The 12,878-nt window shown below is 43.6% G+C and overlaps 1 long non-coding RNA gene across 1 annotated transcript; it reads right to left on the bottom strand.

Moving 5' to 3' along the window:
* Positions 1–1,980: 1,980 nt before the first annotated feature.
* Positions 1,981–9,421, bottom strand: LOC125401365 (uncharacterized). Its single transcript, XR_007232329.3, has 3 exons — positions 9,369–9,421; positions 9,149–9,234; positions 1,981–3,297 (listed from the first exon to the last, which is right to left on the bottom strand). It is a non-coding gene; the product is annotated as an uncharacterized LOC125401365 (long non-coding RNA).
* Positions 9,422–12,878: the final 3,457 nt, after the last annotated feature.

Genomic DNA, 12,878 nt, shown 5'->3' with positions numbered 1-12,878 from the left:
TTCCTATGAATCTCCACCCTGTAACTCCAGCTCTGACATTCTGTCCGCCCCCTCTCCGCACTGTTTCCCGAACCTTAACTGCCAGTATCGATAGCATAGCAGAAACCAGAGGCCTCAAACCAGATCAACGACAGCGAACACTTGCAGGTAAAGAAGTGTGGGCTAAAAGCAAACAGAGTGACTATTGTGTCACACTACAGCTCCACGATGGGATTTTTCTTTTTCTTCTCTTTTTTTTCTTCTTAAATTTGATTTTATTTTTCAGGAGAGCTTCTAAGGGCAGAGGGTAGATACCAAGGGACAGGAAGAGGAACGGGATCAAGATGCATGATCTAAAAGTCACAAAGAATAAATAGAAAGCTTTTTAAAAGTTACTAGCCGTTCCAGGAACAGTACAAGCCAGTGTCGTACCAGTTGGCACCTTTTACCCGCCAGGCTGATAGTGTGGAACTCAGGGTCCACGGCCGAGCGGGGCTGATAGTGTGGAACTCAGGGTCCACGGCCGAGCGGGGCTGATAGTGTGGAACTCAGGGTCCACGGCCGAGCGGGGCTGATAGTGTGGAACTCAGGGTCCACAGCCGAGCGGGGCTGACAGTGTGGAACTCAGGGTCCACGGCCGAGCGGGGCTGATAGTGTGGAACTCAGGGCCCACAGCCGAGCGGGGCTATTGGCAGCAATCCCCCTCCAGCAGCCTGCAGGGACAGCCTCTCTGGCACCGTGAATAACAGCCAGGAAGGAGTTTCCAGATCAGTCCCAGTTTTTCTTTCTCCGTGTCCTGTAACCAAAGCCTGTGGCATCTTCAGCAATAAGATCTCAGCATCTGGTTCTGGCATGCAACCAAGGGCAGGAGTAATAACTTTTATTGTTTGGGGGGCCAGCAATTCAGGCAATTTAGCCCACCCTTAACACTGAGATCATCAATTAAAAACCACGTGCCGTTTTGGCATTCCTTTCCTTACCCATATTAGATGACTTGTCTTGTTTTAAACTCTGCTGTTTTTAGTATTTTTAGATGTCTTTCCAAATATTTAAGACACTCAGAAGTTAGCATCAAATTATCCATGTAATGAAGCCTTTTAGTGGAAAGTGGATAAAAAAAAATCTTTAAAAGCCCCTGTTGTCTCTTCTAGACCAGTGTTAGCTGATCTCAGGAGTCAGGTGACTACAGCTCCCGTTACCTACAAAATATTATATGATGAACTAGAAGTGAGAAGTTCAAAGGCCCCAAAAAATGCTGCCCCCACCCCCTGATCAGGGCATGCTGTTCTCACATGTACCCATGGCAGGTACCATTACTGTATGTTAATAAGAATGAAAAATTCTGGGAATAATGGTGCATGTTTATAACCCCAGCAGAAGGATGCCACAGTCCTGGCTAGTCTGAGCTTCTTAGCAAGGTCCTGCCACAAAAACAAAATAAAGCAAGATGTCCTACAAAACCAAGCACGTTGCCTTGTGATCAAGCAGTGGAACTCTGGTGTTCACTCAGGTAAGCAGGAAGTGTGTCTACAGCTTATGTCTGCATAGGACCTGCACGTAAGTGTTTGCAGCAGTGTGCACAAGAGGCCAAAGTGCCCATGCCAACACCTAAGGGAGGAGAGTTATTTTGTCCACAATTTCAGAGACCGTCTTTACAGTCTTTGCCGCTGTTGGTTCTGGACTCAGTCAACAAAAGACAGTCGTAGGAGCAGGTAGATGAGGTGGCTAGGACTTCATGATTGACAGGAAGCAGATCACAGCAGAATGGAGTCCCGAAAAGCTATAGAACCCGAGGACACACCTTCAGTAACCTTCTTCTGCAAGTACGAATGCCCCACTTCCTTTTTTCCTCCAGATTATGAATCCATCAAGGGATTATTCCTTCCAGTAGGTCAGAGCCTCAACTTAAGAGTCTCTGGAAATGCCCTCACAGACACCGCTAGACATACCTTCTACTAATCTCTTTGGTATTCCTCAATCTGATTAAGTTGACAATCAAGATTAGCCAACACAAGCTACTTTATTTATAACCGTCAACACTTGCAAGAAATCAAGACACTCTTAAGAAATTAACTGTGGTACATTGACATAAAAAGAAATGATCCACCAAGTTATGGAAAACACAGGGAATTTTTAAATGCATATCACTGAGTGAAAAAAAAAAAGCCCATCTGAAAAAGCAAAGTACTATATGATTTCAACTCTGTTACGTTCTGGGGAAAGGCAAAACTAAGGTAATATTAAATACATCAGCGGTTATGGGCTAGCTTGTGGAGAAGCGGGAAAACAGAGGGGAGGATTTCTAAGCCGCGAGTTGATTGCAAACAATACAATGATTGACATCATCACACATTCACCAGAATCACATGGGACACCAAGAGTGAGTCCTGCCTTAGATGGCTACAGCAACAAAAGCTCATCAGTTGTAACAAATGTCCCACTCCGGTGGGATGTGCTGATAATGGGGAAGGCTGTATCAGCACTTTCCTCTCAGTTTAGCACTGAATCTAAAACTGCGGAATAAAAGGTAAAGAGCCCAGGCTGGGGAGGTGGCACGGGGGTTAGCAGTGACAGTGGTTACAGAGGACCCACGGTCGGTTTCCAGCATCCACACGGCAGCTCAGAATCATCTGTAACTCCAGTCCCAGGGGATCTGATGCCCTCGTCTGGTCTGTGTGGGTACCAGGTATGCATAAGTACATGCAGGTAAAATATTCATACACATAAAATAAAAATCAATAAACCTTTTTTAAAAGGGCTACTTAAGAGGGGAGGGGATCTTCTTTTGGTGAGACAGGTGGGTTGTTTTGTTTTTCCATTTTGTTTTTATTGTTCATGACCAGGTTTATCCCTGTTACCTTCTCCCACTCCCTAGTCCCTTCTCACCTTACACTTTCCGCCAAGTTTCCCATGGTGTCCCACGGCACTGGAGCAGAAGATGTAGATGCCCCATTTAGGGCTGAGGGGTTGTTGGTTTGCTTTGGTTTGCGACAACTGTGTAGTCCTGGTTTACCTAGAACTTGCTCTGTGAACCAACTTAAGACTGGTCTCAAACTCACAGCAACCCTCCTGCCTCTGCTCCCCAAGTGCTGAGGTTACAAGCATATCCCACTATAAATGACTGAGTCTCCCTTTTTAAAACTTCTTTGCCAATGGGATACAAAGATGGCTCATCAGTTAAGGGCACTGCCCACTCTTCCAGAGAACCCCAGTTCCATTCCCAGGACCTGTGTGATGGTTCACAATGGTCTTTAACCCCAGTTCCAGGGGATCCAACACTGTCTTCTGTGAGCACTGCCGGACATGCAGCCCAAACACCTAGACACATGAAATAAAAATAAGTCTTAAAAAAATCAAACAAACATATCCTTCTTTACCAAAAGGCTATGGAAATGTTCCAGGTTTAAGAGACACTATTATTATGGTATATTTCCCCTCTAATTCAGGGTCAAGTCAAATTCAATACTGGGCATTTGACTTGACCCTGACTTAGAGGGGAAATATACCATAATATACCCTTGTTGGGTCAACTGACAAATTAGAACAAAACAATAAATTCAGAACAATATTGCATCAGTGCTAATCTTGCTGTTGCAGCTGAATTTGTCTGTTGACTGCTCTTTTGAGTGACTTTTCACTATTCCCACAGTGTAGAGTGCCTTTTCCCGCCATCTAATCCCTGGCCACCGCCAGTCTTTACCAACACAGTCAGAACCTTCCAGAAAAGCTGCCCAGGCATTTCAGCCTCATGACCTAATCCTCCTCCGAACTGGCAGAGCCTACCTCCAGGTGTCTGTCTGCTTCCCGGCTTTGCACTCTCAGGTCCTGTATACAATGTATCACACATCACAGAGATCTTGCCTCTAAATGACATTCAAGATAATTTGTGTATCTGACAAATTTCTATTGATTAATTACAGTGTAGTACAGAGATAAAGAAATCATGACTTCTTCCTTCAAAAGAATTATGGTTTTATTGTAGAGAGTCTGGCTATTTAAAAAAAAGATTTTAAATATGCAGGAACACGAGGGTGCAGGACCTGTTTCAAAGCAGGCTGCGCTGAGTTGCTGGCTTTTAAATGGAGGCCTAAAATATGAGCGTACGGGAGGGAACTGTGGGTGAAGACTTCCCATGATATATGTCCAAGAGCAGATCACGCAGAAAGCTGCCGCAGACCCTCTGGTGGGTCTTTTGTGTGGAAGCCATGCTCCTCTTTTTCCTGTCCCTTCAGCTGGAGTGTCCCAGAAGGGGAGGAAGTGAGGGGTGATCTCAGGAGATTCAAGGCTTTGTTGGAGTGGGTTCAGTGTTTGCCAAGAGCAGAGCACTAGAAAAGATACTTTGATACAATCGGGTATGTGCGCTGTCTGGGAGACTGGAACAAGCTGTCACAGCCTGGGAAGGTCATCGAAGGGTCACAGAACCAGAGTGTGGGTTCTGGAGAGGGCTTGACCCAGATTTCCAACGCTTCAACGACCTCCACTTCAAAAGACGCACAGAGGCCTTTGGTCGATGAAGAGAAACTAAGCTTTTGTGCTTAGCCTGGGGAAACAACTGGAAAAACTTTCTCCACCTCTCACTTGGCATCTAGCAAGGAACTTGTGACCTGCTGGCATCACAAACTCTGCTTGGAACTGAGCGCCCTACCTAGTGTTTCCCAAGGGTTACACCTACATGAGAGGGAAGGTATGAAAAGGTACAGAATCCTCAGCCTCAGAGCAAGTTATAAATGGTTCAAGAGCAGTTCTCAGAGTGTGTGAGGTTATGGGGAAACAGTCCCAAGGCCCCAGCATCTGCAGTGAGGAATGAAGTAAGTAGAATTTCCTGAGGAGGTGTGCACGCTCCAGCATCCGCCACAAATATCCGGGAACAATACGGCGGATGGATTTCCTAACACTTAGCTCACAGCAATCATTCCTTCTCCACACCAGAGCATCTCAGAGGACACTGTACTGAAGTTCTCAGTCCCAGAATGGCAGAGCTTCAGGGACTCTCTCTCTCTCTCTCTCTCTCTCTCTCTCTCTCTCTCTTCTTCCTTCCTTCTTTCTTTTCTTCCTTCCCTTCCTTTCTCTCTTTTCTCTCTCTTTCTTTCATTCTTTCTTTCTCTTTTTAAACCCTTCTAAAAGGTGATAACTAATATTTTAAAATGTATCTCTTTCTCTCCTCCTAATGCTGTGACTCTTTAATACAGTTCCTCATGTTGTGATGACCCCCCAACCATAAAATTATTTTGCTGCTACTTTACAACTGTAATTTTGCTACTGTTATGAATCATAATGAAAATATCTATTATGTGACTCTCAAAGGGCTTGCAACCCATATGTTGAGGACGACACATGGGTGGGACCAAGGGTTGCAGGGAGTCTTTCGCTGGCCCACCAGCCAGCTACCAAATAGTGACATGAAAATGTATTATTAATTGTGAACGTTCAGCCTTAGCTTAGGCTTGTCCCACTAGCTCTTATAATTTATATTAACCTGCTTTTATTAATCTATGTTTTGCTGGTGCGGGAGAATTATCTGTATTCTGTCAATCATGTATTTTAATAAAACGCTGATTGGCCAGGCAGGAAGTATAGGCGGGTCAACCAGACAGGAAGTAGAGGCGGAGTAATGAGAATAGGATAAGGCTAGGGAGGAGAAAGGTTCCTCAGCCACTCCTGTGCAGACCACCTAAGAGACAGCATGTAACTTGCCCTGCTGAGAAAGGTACGGAGCCATGTGCTAACATAGATAAGGATAATGGGGTAACATAAGTTATAAGAGCTAATAAGTAGCCTGACCTAATGGGCCAATCAGTTTATAATCTTTTGGAGTCCTGTGTGTGATTTTTCTTTGGGGCTTGCCGACTGTGGGGTACTGAGCGGGACAGATACCCCAACAAGGCGGCCCCCTCATGTTACATTTTGCCATGTAGTTTTTCTTTTTACCTTTCTTTCATTCTGTCTGTGTGACTTCCTCCATGTCTAGCTGGCATCCCCTCCACTCCTCGATTATCTTCTCCTATTTTCTCTCTTTGGGTGTGACAGTGTGTTGCATTTGGGAGATAGATACAGGATCACAAGTTCACGGCCATCCCCAGTCTACAGGCCAGCCTGGGTTAGATGAGAGCTTGTCTTGGAAAATAATTAAAATTAAAAACGTAAAGAACTTGGAGGAGGATGCGAACCCAACCAGAGAGAGAGAGACAGAGAGACAGAGAGAGACAGAGAGACAGAGAGAGATGGTTTCCCCCATCACTCACATTCTAACTGGTTCCCAAGGCTTTTGAAATTGCTGTCATAAAGCTTCCCTAACCACAGCGGCTGTACAACACGTGAATCAGTATCAAATGCTCCATCATGCCTCAGGGCTGCAGGATTTACCAGGATGCCTCACTCACTTCAGAACCCCTTCCCAGCACTCCTGTTGTGGCCTCCCTCACAAATTAGGGCAGAGCATTAAATGCGGAGGCCAGGTACAGAATAACAGAAAAAGGGAAAGGCGGGTTCTGGGCAGGATTGACTGGGCTGACCAAAGAGTCTTGGCAGGAGACTAGTCCAAGGCAAAATGCCAGTGAATTCAGGCTGATGTGAGGAATTCTGAAAGAGCCAACTGCTCTAGTTAGTTCTTTTGTCAATTTCACACAAATTACAGTTATTTCAGAAGAAAAACCTTGGTTGTGAGAATGCCTCCATCCAATGACATGTAAGTAAATTGTGGGGCATTTTTTTAATTGGTGATTGATGTAGGGTACCCAACTTGCTGTGGGAAATGCAATCCCTGGGTTTATAGTCCTGGGCTGCATAAGAAAGAAAATGAGCAAGCCATAAGCAGCAAACCAGCTCTTGCCTTGAGCTCCTGTCCTGGCTCCCCTCTGTGATGGGGTGTGACCTGGGAGCTGTAAACTGAAACAGACCCTGTCCTCCCTAAGCTGCTTTTGGTCATGGTGTCTATCACGGCAATAGAAACCTAACTGAGACACCAACCAGCCTCATGGAGAAGTAAGATCCACAGAAGGCTCATGTACTACATGGTGCTCCTGAATCAACCTGGGCTACACAACAAGATCCCATGAAAGAAAGACAGAAAGGAGACAGGGAGCAAAAGGAAAAATGATCGAGTTAGCTGAAAGGCATCTGTTCAAACTAAATAGAAACATCCCATATTTTCATATTCCCACCTAAGAAAGATCTGCATGCCACAGAAATTCCCACCTTAGCAATGAGTAGAGGGCTGGCTCTCAGGAATGTTACTACTCAGAAGGAATGGCCTTCACCCCGACCCCCATCCCCCACCCCTGATTCTTTGAGACTGAAGGAGAGACATCTCCTTGAATTCATTCATCACCATGAAAACCAGCCCCTTCCTAACCTCATGTCCTAAACAAGGTCAGTTCTGAGGGACACAGGAGAATATACCCCGGCCATTCTCCTGAGGACCTCTCAGCTAAACTGGGGAACACAGGAGAATATACACGGACCACTCTCCTGAGGACCTCTCAGCTAAACTGGGGAACACAGAATATACAAGGACTACTCTCCTGAGGACCTCTCAGCTAAACTGGGGAACACAGGAGAATATACACGGACCACTCTCCTGAGGACCTCTCAGCTAAACTGGGGGACACAGGAGAATATACACGGACCACTCTCCTGAGGACCTCTCAGCTAAACTGGGGGACACAGGAGAATATACACGGACCACTCTCCTGAGGACCTCTCAGCTAAACTGAAGCTGCCACTCAGCAAAGGAAACTGGGGAAACGTCTCCTAGGATAACGAGCTTGCGCTGCAGCTGTATCTCTTTCTGCCCTTTAACCTTCTTGAAGCTCATCTCTCTATGTGTCACGGGGCGAAGCTGTAGCGAGTCCTTTTCCGTCCCGCCAGTCAGCTCCTAAGTAATGACATGAAGACTTACTAACTATGGAAGCTTGACCTTACTTAGGTTTGCTTTTAACCAGCTCACAACTTAGCCCATTTCTGTTTGTCTACGTACTGCCACATCCTGCTTCCTCTGTCTCCACGTCTCTCTTACACACTAGATTCCTCCTCCAACTTCCTCTCTCTTCCTGGAATTCCCGCCTAGACCTTCTGCCTAGCTATTGGCTGTTCAGCTTTTTATTACACCAATCACAGCAATCCACCTTCGCATAGTGTACAACTATCCCACACCGTGAAAGTGTGTGTGATCTGGAAGCAAGCGTAGCTCCTTGCTTAAAAACGACTCATTTCACGCTCACGGTTTCACAGCTGCAATGGAATCATCATCCAATTCTTTTGAGAAATGTGGCTTTATTTCTCATTCAGTCAGGAAGCTGATGGAGCAAGGCACTTTGGGAAAAACCTCCAGTCTTTCACTTGCTTATAATTGCTTAACAAACCGCCTTGTCCCTCGGTACTGCAGTCCTTGGTGAGTACAAGCCTTTCTGTAGCTGACACTGTACCTATGGTTCACCATGAAATCCCATAGCTTAAAAGGTTTCTCTATGACACCAGCACTATTTTTACACACAGCTCGTGCTAGTAATGTCAGCCTGTGTCTTTTTTTTTTAAGATTTTACTATATACATATAGGTGTTGTACCCTATGTATATCTGTGTACCACGTACATGCAGCACCCTCAGAAGCCAGAAAAAGGCAACAGATACTCCGGAACTGAAGTATAGATGATTCCAAACCACACGTGGGTGCTTGGGAGGGAGCTCGGGTCCCTTGAAGAGCAACCAGAGCTCTTAACCGCTGAGCTGCCTCCCCAGCTCACTGTTCTTCCTAAGAAGAAATAATAGAAACCAAAGGAAGAGCTAACGATATAGACTCTTGTAGAAAATATTGAGTCTAAAATATTGGCTCCCTGGATGTTGGATTTACCAGGAAGCCATCCAAAAGCAATAAAGAGAAAATTACAGCTATTTAAAGGTAGGGTCTGGGGAGAAAGAAGTAGATTTCATCAATTAAACAAGCAAAAAAATCCTCTGAGAAAACCTTGGGATTCTTAATAGTACTGGAGGAGCCCAAAATTCTCTATGATATTGTTCCAGAAAGTAGGGGCACCTAGAACTGTAAAAGATCATGGAATGTCTGGCTTAAGAAGTTGACAGTTTAGAGAGCATTAATTTTTAATTAGAGAAACAACAAACATTCAGTGTAGACACATTGGAAAATCAAAAGTAAATCACATTTTTAATCTTACCTATTTGTTTTATGTGTATGAGTATTTTGCTTGTAAGTCTGTGCACCACATGCTTCCCTCAAGGGCAGAAGAGGGTGTCAGATCCCCTAGAGCGAGAGTGACAGCAGTTGTGAGCTAGTTATATGGGCACTGCAACCAAACTCAGGTCTTCTGTACGAGCCATACCTATTTGTAACTATGGATAATAAAAAGGGTTATTTATTTGAGGGGAAAAACTTACAGATTACTGTCCCAAACAGCAGTCCTCTCATCGCAAACAGGAAGAGTCTAGCAGCCAGAAGCAAGAAAGAGAGCACCCGGTTCCTGTTGCTTTTTAAAGTATCAGAGACCACACCCCAGTGAGCTGATATCTTAAAGGCTATTGGCTGAAGGAGCAGAATGTGCTCCCACAGCACCTCCCCCTTTTTGTTTAAATAAGAGTTCGAAATCCAATACAAAACTACAGACACTAGGAACAGATATCAAGTATAATTAGAATTACAAACAGCATAAACAATATTAAGCAACATATGCTAAATGTTTTAACATTCTATCCTGGAGTCTAAGTCTTGTATAGGAAATGGCTTGACTAGATCCTAAGAGTACAGTAACTACGACTATCTAATCTTCAACCCCATCAAAGGCCTGAGAAGAGAGATAATATTACTTGAGCAGGCAGGAAGTACAATCAAGTAGCTTCCAAAGAAAGCAATATATGATGGAGACAATTAGCTACCTGAGCAATCACCCAAAGTCTCATTTGCAAGATTGGAGCAACCAACTTTGGCTAAGGCCTCGTGTAACTTACAGACCATTTTCAAAGGCAGAAAAATTTTCAAAACCATCTTACCCTGTCTTGGCAAGATTTAACAGTCTTGCTTATCCATTTCTGGATATCATGTAACTTGTCAGTGCTTGAGGCATTGTCAGTTTCTTGTCCAAAGGCCAGTTTTGCCAAGAAGAAAATAAGCTCCAAGTGGAGTGTCTTCAGTGCTCAACATTCTCTCGGAAATAGATTGGTGCTGTCAGAAGCAATCATGTCTCATTCAACAGAGCCCTAAATTATTTAAATGCCATGTTCCACAGATCCTTGAAGTGGTTGAAGAATACCTATCTCTATGTATCTAAAGAACCTAGTTGATCTGGTATATGAGGTCCTTCTGTTTATGTTGTTTTCATTGGTTGAATAAAGAAACTGCCTTGGCCTTTTGATAGGGCAGAACTTAAGTAGGTGGAGAAGACAGAACTGAATGCTGGAAAGAAAGACAGAGTGGCAGACACCATGGTTCTCCTGCCTGAGACGGATGCTGGTTAGAATCTTGCCGATAAGCCACAGTCACGTGGTTATATACATTAATGGAGATGGGTTAAACTAATATGTAAGAGCCAATAAGAAGTTAGAGCTAATGGGCCAGGCAGTGTTTAAATGAATAGTTTTTGTGTGATTATTTCGGGTGTAAGCTAGCTGGGCAGCTGGGACAGAACAAAGGGCCCCTCTCTCCCAACATTGATCTGACTGTATGTACAACAAACATGAACAACTATTGACCTAATACTGGTATCTTGACCTTAATACCTGTATCTTGATCAGAGGTAGGAGTAATATATATTGCAATATGAAAATATAGCCTAAAAGTTGTATCAATATACAAAATGTCCTAAACCAAGGTAGAAACATGCATATATACAATCTGACAAAAGAATTTCATATAAATGTACAAATAATGTAATCAAAAGTAACAAATATAATTTGAACTTGTATCAATATACAAAAACTATACCAATGTAAATTATCTATGAATAATAGCTCACAAGTATTCACTCTATTACCTACTATTACTATCCCCCCATTTTTTTTTAACAAACATAGTTTTCATCCCAACCCTCTATCTAGTACAAGTAATAATAAACAACCCCTAAACAGTGTTCCCAAACCCTATGGACAAACTTTTTTGGAATGGAGGAGTCATCTTCTAGAACTGCTTCTCACTGCCATGGGGCAATTTTCTCTTAATGGGATCCTGCAAAAAAAATTAAGTGGTGGTTAAATCCCAAAATCACTGTCTCATGCAGTTGCAAACAATTTCTGAGCAGTCAATAGGTTTTTTTTTTTCAAAGTTCTCATTTGGAGTTCTGGCCAGAATGTGAGAAGGTGCACCATTTCTGTAAAAGGAACGAGTGGGCTGCGTTCCTGCCTGGATCCCGGCTAGCTTACCCCTGAAATAATTACATGGAAACTGTATTCTTTTAAACACTGCCTGCCCCGTTATCTCCAGCCTCTTATTGGCTAACTCTCACATCTTGACTCAACCCATTTCTAATAATCTGTATGCCACCATGAGGTCGTGGCTTCCCAGGAAAGATTCAGCATGTCTGACCTGGTAGCTTCATGGTGGGCGGCTCTCTAACCCTGCTTTCTTCCTCCCAGAATTCAGTTCTGTCTTCCCTGCCTACCTATGTTCTGACCTATCAGGCCAGGCAGTTTTCTTAATTAATTAACCAATGAAAGCAACAGGTAGATAGAAGACTCTCCTACATCACATTTCAGCAGCCGGTACCCAAAACAGTCTTGTAGTAGCGCTGTCTGCATCACGGTGTCATCTCAACTAGGTAGAGCAGTTGCTGTGGGGCCCCATCTTCTTCTTGGAAACTTCAAAGATTACTGCAGAAAAAGGATCTGTAGGAAAATCTATTGTTCATCATGGAAAACTTAAACATCATTCATATAAACATATATACAATGAAGAATATGATATAGACAAAATAGGCATTGGAGAAAGTAAATTTTTTCCTAAAGTCTTCCTTCTGTCCCATACCAGATGGCTCCTGATATGAGACAGAAACTCTGAATATTTCTTTTAACAACACACTTGGATTTAGAGATGTGCAGAGCCATTGTCCAACTCCAAAACCAGTTAAATATATTAATAGATGATAGATAGATAGATAGATAGATAGATAGATAGATAGATAGATGTGTGTGTGCACACGTGTGTGCGTGTGCATGTAAAGTGTAACCAGTACCTTTATACATAATCCATATTCTGTTTTCTAGATGATCCTTAGTGGATAGTTCTTTTTCATTCTGTCAGCATTCAAACATCCAGGGTCGCTTGAATTTTTGATGATGTGTAATTTTCCTGCAAAGATAAGAACAGAACCCTGCCCCAACCCTATATGTCTTTCCTTACCCAACCTGAATGGTTGTCATTGTTGTGGATGAGCTGTCAATTCACTGTTTCAATGGGTTTCTCCTTTTCAAAACAAATCTTTATTATTTTTGATGGTATCCATACTTTTTCTCCTCCCGTAGAAACAAGAGCAAAACCCCTTCCCCAACGCAGCACATCTCCTGGTTTCCATTGTGAGGTCAACACATCCTTGAAATAAACCAGTTGAGTTTCTTGATCATTTCTCCAAGAGCGTGCTGGTCTTAAGTTTTGTAAACACACTCACACAATGTGTGTTTTTGCACAACGTTTTTGGGACAATGACTTCAAAGTGAAAACCGAGAAACATAATCACACTGTTTCTTTGAGCCCTGAGAGAAAGAGAAGAATTGGTGACAACGCAGACCACTGTGGTGACCCACAATGCCTAGCAAGAGTTTTCAGAAAATCCCTGGCAGCTGCACCATCAATGGACTCTGATCCCTGACCACCCATATCCCAGCATCTCCAACGTGCAACGTTGGAATGCGTTTTCTCAGTTTGAGACTCTCAGTCTCTGCAACGACTACAGCCTCCTCGTA

The sequence above is a fragment of the Myodes glareolus genome, chromosome 12, assembly GCF_982192425.1.
Source record: "Myodes glareolus chromosome 12, mMyoGla1.1, whole genome shotgun sequence".
Classification (NCBI taxonomy): Eukaryota; Metazoa; Chordata; class Mammalia; order Rodentia; family Cricetidae; genus Myodes; species Myodes glareolus.
The sequence above is the reverse complement of the archived record's forward strand: the minus strand, read 5'-3'. Positions and strand labels throughout refer to the sequence as shown.